Source organism: Kogia breviceps, chromosome 18 (assembly GCF_026419965.1).
Source record: "Kogia breviceps isolate mKogBre1 chromosome 18, mKogBre1 haplotype 1, whole genome shotgun sequence".
Classification (NCBI taxonomy): domain Eukaryota; kingdom Metazoa; phylum Chordata; class Mammalia; order Artiodactyla; family Physeteridae; genus Kogia; species Kogia breviceps.
Window position 1 is genome coordinate 26,067,567 of NC_081327.1, and position 8,980 is coordinate 26,076,546.

Sequence of the window (8,980 nt, forward strand, 5' to 3'; positions counted from 1 at the left end):
CAGGATTTGTGTTTCTAAAAGATCCCTCCTGCTGCCCGGTGGGGAATGCACTGCACGGGGATGAGAGTCTAAACAGGGAGACAAGTTAGCGGTGACCATGATCATCCAGGCTTGGAGTAGGGTGGATGCCATGGAAACAGAGACAAATGGAAGAGCCAGGATGCTTTTTGTTGGAAAAACCAATAAGAGTTGCTGATGGAGAGACTAGGGTGAGTCAGAGCAAGAAAGGAATCGAGATGACACCTCACATCTTTTGGATTCAAGAACGCGGATAGATGGGGAGTTTGGGATGGACGTGTACACACTGTTATATTTTAAAAAGGTAACCAACAAGGCCCTACTGTAGAGCACAGGGAACTCTGCTCTATATTTTGTAATAACCTAAATGGGAAAAGAATTTGAAAAAGAAGAGATACATCTAAATGTATAAGTGAATCACTTGGCTGTACACCTGAAACTAACGCAATATTGTTAATCAACTATACTCCAATATAAAATAAATATTTAAAAATAGGGCTTCCCTGGTGGCGCAGTGGTTGAGAGTCCACCTGCCGATGCAGGGGACACGGGTTCATGCCCCGGTCCGGGAGGATCCCACATGCCGCGGAGCGGCTGGGCCCGTGAGCCATGGCCGCTGAGCCTGCGCGTCCGGAGCCTGTGCTCCGCAACGGGAGAGACCACGGCAGTGAGAGGCCCGCGTACCGCAAAAAAAAAAATAAATAAAATAATAATAATAAATTAATTAATTAATTAAAAGAAAGAATGTGGTAGATTGTGGGGCGAGGGGCAGCCCGGGGAAGGAGCAAGATGCGGGACGCCATGGGGCATCCAGATGGACGAGGTGGGCTGATCCCTTGAACTGGGTCATGCAGGATGCCTCCCGACCCCAGAGCAGAGTCCCCGGGAGATGAGTCACAGGATGGTGAGATCTGACAGCAAAAGTCCCCGGATGGGCTTAAGGACAGAAAAACACAGCCCCTGGCTCGCCTGAGGGCATCGGGAGAGGTAGGGGAAGGACAGCTTTGGGTGAACACTGTGTTCCTTGCAAACCTGGGTCACTGGAAAGAGAGGTGACGAGTGGGAGGTGACGTCTGCTTCTCACCCAGGAGCAATCTGCTCGCTAATGCAAACAGCCCCGTCTGTCAGGCAAGGTGAGGAAAAATGACTGGGGCAGCCCCACTGCGTAGGCCAGGGAGAGGGGTCTCTGGACCCATGAGGTAATCCCTCCGATGATGTATGGCCCAGAGAAGAGTCGGGTTAATGATCTTCAGCAGGACCTGGGAGTAAAACACAGTAATTTCATAATACAGCGTGTGATGGATTAAGGCGTGTTAATACCAGGAGTATACATTAAGGGAAATGATCTCGCTGGCATAGTAAATGGCAAAATAAAAGCACTTTTAGAAACTTCCATGATTAATTGGTCTGCCCTTTTAGTTCCATACCATGATAAAGTAAATCTCACTTCTCCTGGTCACCTCCCGGGCAATTCCTCTAAAGTTCGCCGGCCCTCCGTGGACCTCCGTGACCCCTGTGGGGAGGCCAGCCTGCAGCCTGGGACGCGCCCTCACATCCTCTTCCTTGGACCCAAGTCATCATCGCCCTCATCTGTATCATCTTCATCGTCCCTTGCCGAACGCTTGGGGCATTGATCCACACGAAACAGCTGATATTGGACAGGGATTGCAGTTTGACACAGTTCAACCTGATACCATGTGTGGAACCCTTTGGGAATGAGAGACGGGCGGTGCTGAGGAATACGGACTCTGCAGCCATGCTGTCTGGTTTGGATCTCAGCTTCTTGATTAACAGCGGCACAGTCTTGGGCAAGTTATATAAGCTCTTTATGCTTCAGTTTCCTCATCTATAAAATGGGGATAACAAGAGCCCTACTTCCTGAAGTTATAGGGATCCAAGGAGGTGATTTATTTCACAAGTCCTCGTAATGCATTTACTATGTGCTGGGCACTGTGAATGCATGTCCAGAGCTTAGAACAGCACTGGTCTCATAATAAGCGCTCAGCAGATATCAGCTCTTGGGATGCTGGCTGTGTTGATAGCACTCAGCAGCCCTAAGGGGCAGGTACCACTAATCTCCCCATTTCACAGGTAGGAAAACATGAGGCACAGAGAGTTAAGTAAATTGTTAAAGCTCCTATGAAAGGGCAGGGTCAGGATTAGATACAGATAGGCTGATCTCGAACCTTGAACCAGTGGGCTCCCCACCACCACCTCCTTGGGAGGAAATGGCTGTGCTGGTCCCGTTCAGAGGTGACGGCAATTCTAGAATCTGAGGCAGCAAGAGCCTGCACCCAGACTGCACTTGCTGCTGCTTTTGTTCATAGAAGGCCAGCAGATCCCCATTTCGGAGGCAGCTATGACCTGGAGGAAAGCGGGCCAGACCAGGGCCAGGAGACCCAAGAGGAGGGCTCAGCCCTGCCACTTATTCATGCTGAGACACCAAGCAAGCCACCCGCCTGCGTTTCTTCATCCCCCAGGGTGGTGGGGAAGCATTAAGAAAATAAGGCAAGAGGAATGCTTTGTAACCTGCAAAGCGAAGAACAGATTCGAGGTAGGACTAACTATCCCTGGCCCACTGGGTCTCAGGAGAGCCTTGTCTGCAGTCTAGCCACCCTCCCTGCTGCTGCAGGAGGACTAAGAGAAATTCGTTCCTGAAGGGCAGAGGCCACGGGGGGCAGCAGGCTTCTGGCCCAGTCCATCTTCCATCCAGGCTCCCAGGCTACCTGACTGGCATCCACAGGTAACTTCACGCAGGTGCCTTCACCTGCTGCGTTGCCGATACCAGTTGGCTTGCCGGACTGCTCACCTGTGTCGCCCTGGAAACTGCCTGCCTCTTACAGATCTCTTTAGCCTCCTTCTTATTTATTCATCCACTCAACAAACACTTCCTGGGTGCCTTCTCCTGCTCGGGCCAGGTGGGAGGCAGCAAGAATGCAACAGAACAGACCCTGGTCTTTGTGGAGCTTATATTTGAGTGGCGGTCAACAGAGACAGGTCATCTATTTCAGGGCTCACTTAAAGGACACGAGAACAGACTTGTGTCTCCCAGAAATACTGAGGGTGAAGGTGGTAAACTCACACTCTTGCCACAGGTGGGCAAGTAGTATCAATGAATGAAGCCTGTGGGTGTGATGCAAAAGGGAGTGGTGAGGACTGGGTGCCCTGGACAGCAACATTCCTGTCTATCGGCTGCTTCTTGGTTCCAGCCAATGGCTGCCATGTGAGAATGTGGGTCCAGTGATTGCATCTTCTGACTTTCCTAGACCATGGAGAAAACCTGGATGTTTTTTCCCTTCAAGTTTCCTGATTTTGAAATATTAGCCACTAACTGGAAAAAGTTTCAAAACAGTGTATATTAAATGAAACCCATCTGTTAGCAGAGCTGCATCACTGCCTGGCAGTCAGCAGTCTCCAGTTTAGGGCATTATTATGCACCAGTATTAGCTGGTTGACCGGACCCTTTGGTTGTGTACAGTATTCTACAGTGTGTACAACACTTTCCCAGAAAAGACCTCATTTGGTGCTCATAACGGACCTGGGAGGAAGGCTGTCAACTACGCATTGTCTCAATGAACACGACCTGAAGTGGGCTACGTGCCAGCCGTTCTCCTAGGCAAGGGCTTGTTTGGAGAATGAAGCCTTAGAGACGCCTGGCAACTCAAACATAGTGCGAACAGGAAGAGTGGAAAGAGTGGGGACTAGAACTCGTTCCTTTTGGTATTGAAAAGCGTGGCGCTCTCTATCTTTGCAAAGCTCTGCACATAAATCCCATAGTGGCTGATTGGAGTCAAGGGCTCCAGAGCTCCAAAAGCCAGGTTCAAATCTTGCCTTTGCTACTCCACCAGGAGCATATTTCTCAAGTTCTACTAGTCATGGTTACCGCATCCCCAAAATGGGGACGATGATGACAATAGCACCTACAGCCCAGGGCGGTGCAGGGATACATTACGAGGATGCCCGTCTAAGTTCTTGGTTCGCAGCACTCAGTAAGTATTGTCACTATCATGCAGAATTCTGCATCTGTAGAGACTGTGTTATTTGGAAAGTTAAGTGGTAAGAGACAATGTCTATTATACAATGTTAAATGAAAAAGCAGGTATCACACAGGCTAACTTTACTTTTGTATATATAGTTTGAAGGCTGGAAAGAAACGGGGAGGGGGATATATCAAAACAGACATAATTTGGAATACTAGGGTTATAGGTGATTTTAATTTTCTACAGTATAATTTTCTGAATTTTCTAAGTTTTCCATGGTCAGCATGTATTAATTTGAAAATCAGAGCAGGATAACTTATTTAAAAAAATTAAGCTCCCAGTCTTTCAGGAAAAAATTTCACTTTAAACTTTCTTTCCCGGCCCAGCCAACTGCTTTCCAGAGAACCCCCAGTGCTCAGAGGTCCCCCTCTGTCTTAAATTCCCAAGGCTGTTCTAAGAGTAGGTCCCTCTGGGGTCCCCGAGCAGCAGGGAGGGTCCATGTCTTCCCTAATCAGTCCCCAAACCCTATCATCCTTGTCTGTCAGTGGGTCCCATAAGTGCAGAGGTCTGTCACAAGTCAACCTCCTCCCCCAAGCTAGAAGAGAGAGGAGACCCATCCCTGGCCCTTCCTGCCTACTGACTGCCCAGGACAAAGGTCGAAGAACTGGCATGCTTACTCCGATGTCTCAGAAAGTCCTTAGATATTTTGATGGCATAAGTAGAGTACTACGTTTTTTTTTTTATCCATTTCCCACTTGTACAAAGCCCTTAGGAGTACCAAAAAAAGAAGGAGATGAGAAAACTTGAAGCAACCTGTCTTTCAAAGTTCATGTAAACCAATGAATGAATGAATGAATGAATGGACGAACGCAAGTAGCTGTGAGGTCTTTGCCTTTGCTATGAGACCGTGAGCTCCTGAAAGCAAATTCGTGTCTTCTGCATCATATGCCCATTGGATAGAGAAAGAAAAGGAAAATCCAGAGTCTGAATATGCTTCTCTTTAAAATATGGAAGGTGGGCAGATCGTACAATTGGACAAATATAGCTTTTGAAGAGTAGGAAGTTCTGGTCTAAAATTACATTTAATTACTGTTACATTTCAGACTTTGTAGGAAATCACAGTACAGAAGTGTGACTTTGAAATTAACCTTTGAAAGTGTCTGTGAGGTAGGTGAGGGTTTTCACAAACCAGAGGGTCTTGAGCCTAAAATTACATGATGTTTATTTGCTTTTTTTTTGCGGTGTGCGGGCCTCTCACTGTTGTGGCCTCTCCCGTTGCGGAGCACAGGCTCCAGACGCGCAGGCCTAGCGGCCATGGCTCACGAGCTTTGTTGCTCCGCGGCATGTGGGATCTTCCCGGACCAGGGCACGAACCCGTGTCTCCTGCATGGGCAGGCGGATTCTCAACCACTGCGCCACCAGGGAAGCCCCATGATGTTTATTTGCAACCACAAAATTAGGTTGATCAGTTATTGTTCAAATTCATCTGTCAGAAGAATGACCATTGTGTTTTATTTCCACCACACACACATTTTCCAGCCGTCCTCCCCCAATTTTTTGTTTAAAAAGCCAGGCAAATCTTGAGCTCTCCCCTGTGTCCTGACCTAACACTGGCGACGGGGCCCCACAAGAAAGGCCAGATATGAAGAGTCATGTTGCCCCATTATAGGACAACATCAGTGGTTCTTCTTCAGCCCCTTAATTCATTTCTTATAGTTTTTCTTGTCACATCCGCTTGCTTTATAGCTTACTAACTTGCAAGTTATAGTTGTAATTTATGGTCAAAATTGAGTGGTAGCAAATCAAGGAATATTTCCATTGATTACTCTAAATTGTCTAATCTCCTGTATGTTTTTAGAACTTGATTGGGTGGTATTTACTGATTGCCTTCATCTAATTTAAAAATCAATCAATAACAACAATGAGTGCTGGGGGATAAATCGAGTCTAATGCAGCCTAACCACGGCAAATATCCATCAGTGGGCTACACACAATCACATCTGTGGGCAGTTTTAATACATAAACCATAATGGCCTGGAGCTGGGCGTCCAGGGCAGATGCTCTGAAAATTCCCGCTGGCATCTCATGCCTCTTGCATTGTCTATCTAGGGTGATTGACCTCTGCTAAAGCGAACACATTTCACTACAATAAAGCTGTAGCAAAGGAGATAAAAACGGGATCTGATTGTGTTTCAAGGCTAGCCAGTCCATCTTCTTCCCCTGCACCCTCAGAGGATATTAATGGGAATTAACATAACACCAGCCTTTTCTTGTTAACTGCCCACAGTATCCCAGAGAGAAATATTTTTGCACTCAGGAATTCACCCCTTCGACACTCAGGAGTGTCTGTTTTGATTTTCATCCAATGCTTTCCATTTGCTATGGAACAGTCATGGGGCATGGCATTTTGCTCCCTTATATCATTTAGTATTTACACATACCCTAGGAGGGTGTTAACCGTATTGTTCAGATGAAGAGGTGAGGCTCGGGTGAATTTGGCAGCTGTTCCCAGATCGTGTGGCTGGGTCTTTGGACTGCATACCACAGACAGGCGCTAATCACAGGGCATCCCGGAGAAGGCAAAGGGACCAAATCCAAGACCCTGGATGAGCTTACATGCAGTTGGGAGGCAAGCCTGTATACAGTTCATAATAAGACAAAGCAGGATGAAATAAGTGCTATTGTTTTCCCGTGAGCCAGGAGTTATTACAGTGCACAAAGGAAGCAGAAAGAATAAATTTTAACTTAATGGATGAAGGGTCAGAAATATCATATTTGCGGGGGGACTGTACCTAGTGATGGTTGGGCCCCAATTTTTTCAGGCTCCCCAGCAAGGGCAGAGCCAGTGAAATCTCTGCATGTACTTATTTGTATTGATATACAACACGGTGGAGCCACCAACTCCTTTGGGAGCCTCGGCATCTCCTGCCATGCTCATCAGCCCTGAGCCATGCCTGGGAGGTCCTGCTCTCAATGTGTTCTTTGCATTGGTGAGCAACTCCATCCCCGGGGCCCTGGACTTCTGGAGGAGACTCCTCTGATAGCATGATACACGTTAGAGGCATTCTGAAGATGAGAGGTTAGGAAGACTCAAACTGGCCCATCCCTCTGTTGAGGAGTCACTTGGCATCACTGGAAGGCTTTATACATGAACGCAAACAGATCAATATTCCAAAGCCCTTAATTTCACCCTAAGTAAAACCTTGCCCTTACGTGGAAGCAATTCCAGGCAATCCCCATCTGTCTCAGAATTGGCGTCAAACTCATTTCCCAGGAAAATTCTTGGAAGTCCTCAAGAACCAGGGAAGCAAGAGGCAGAATCTCATCTAGAAGAGATCTGCCACCTTCATGAGGGCTCCTCCCCAAACCTGCAGAGCTAAACATCAGGTTTTCAGGCCCAAGGTAATGGCTTCCTATGCAGGAAAATTAGGTACCAATGGACAGCCTCATAAACCAAGAGCTGTCCTGTGTCGTAGTTCATAGAGAATCAGCTACTAGAATCAGCAAGTACAAATCCCACCAAACTTACAGAATGATTCATGAATCTTGGAATGCGGAGGAACCTCAGCAGGCTTCCCTCCTATCCTATGGGACTGTTGAAGATCTCAGGGCATCACAATACTTTTTTCTCACCCCAAATATTGTTAGACTCATCACTGGGCTGTAAACCTCAGGAGGGCCATGGGCCATCCCCACTTTGTTTCTTGAGATGCTTACTACATCTCTTTTCTTAAACTTAAAAAAACCTTTAAAACTTTAGGTTCACAGTAAAATTGAGAGGAATATAATGATATCCCATATACATGAACTCTGCTATTATCAACATCCCTCACAAGAATGGTACAGTTGTTATAAGTGAAGAACCTATTCTGACACATCATTAACACCCAGGTCCATAGTTTACAGGAGAGCTCAGTCTTGGTGTTGTACATTCTATGGGTTTGGGCAAATTTATATTGACAAGTTTATCCACCATTATAGAATATCATACAGAGTAGTTTCCTGCCCTAAAAATCCTCTGTGCTCCATCTATCCACCCCTCCCTTCCCCAATGCCTGGCAACAACTGATTTTTTCAGTGCCTTCCTAGTTTTGCCTTTTCCAGAATGTCATACGGTTGGAATCATATGGTCTATAGACTTTTCAGACTGGCTTCTTTTACTTAGTCTTATGCATGTAAGTTTCCTCCGTGTCTTTTCATGGCTCGCGAGCTCATTTCTTTTTTAGCACGGAATAATATTCCATTGTTTGGATGTACCATCAATGCGTCTTTTTGAATGAGTGAATTATTGGACATTTCCCCACCACAGGAGTTTTATATAGCTCAGTGGCAGCTGACCTGCCTTTTCTTGATTTCCTCAGTGACAGGGGTTTGAGTCCTTGAAGTTCACTCTCTCCTTTATTCTTCCTCCATGCTGCCTCCTTCCTTGGCTCCTTCCTTGGCTTTGGTTGTATCCCTTGGCTGAGACTGTTGGTTGTCTGCCGTATCTTTTCTCCCCCTTCTTCCACAGAACTCTTACATTGTAGCTGGGCACAGAATAAGCCTACTTTTACCATCCTCCCTTGCAGGTAGGTGTGTCAGGTGACTAAATTTAACTTACAGCATAAGTGAAAGTTTGCAGAGCTCTTTCTGAGAACCATCTTTTTTTTTAAAAGATTTTTTGATGTGGACCATTTTTAAAGTCTTTATTGAGTTTGTTACAATATTGTTTCTGTTTTATGTTTTGGTTTTTTGGCCCTGAGACATGTGGGATCTCAACCTCCTGACCAGGGATTGAACCCACACCCCCTGCATTGGAAGGCGAAGTCTTAACCGCTGGACTGCCAGGGAAGTCCCTGAGAACCATCTTTTAAAAAGACTTGGTATGTTGCACAAAAACCTGTATGTGGATGTTTATATCAGCTTTATTCATGATCATTAAAAACCGGAAGCAACCAAGATGTTTTTAGGATGGGATGAGAATGGCACTTTATGTCTGTGGC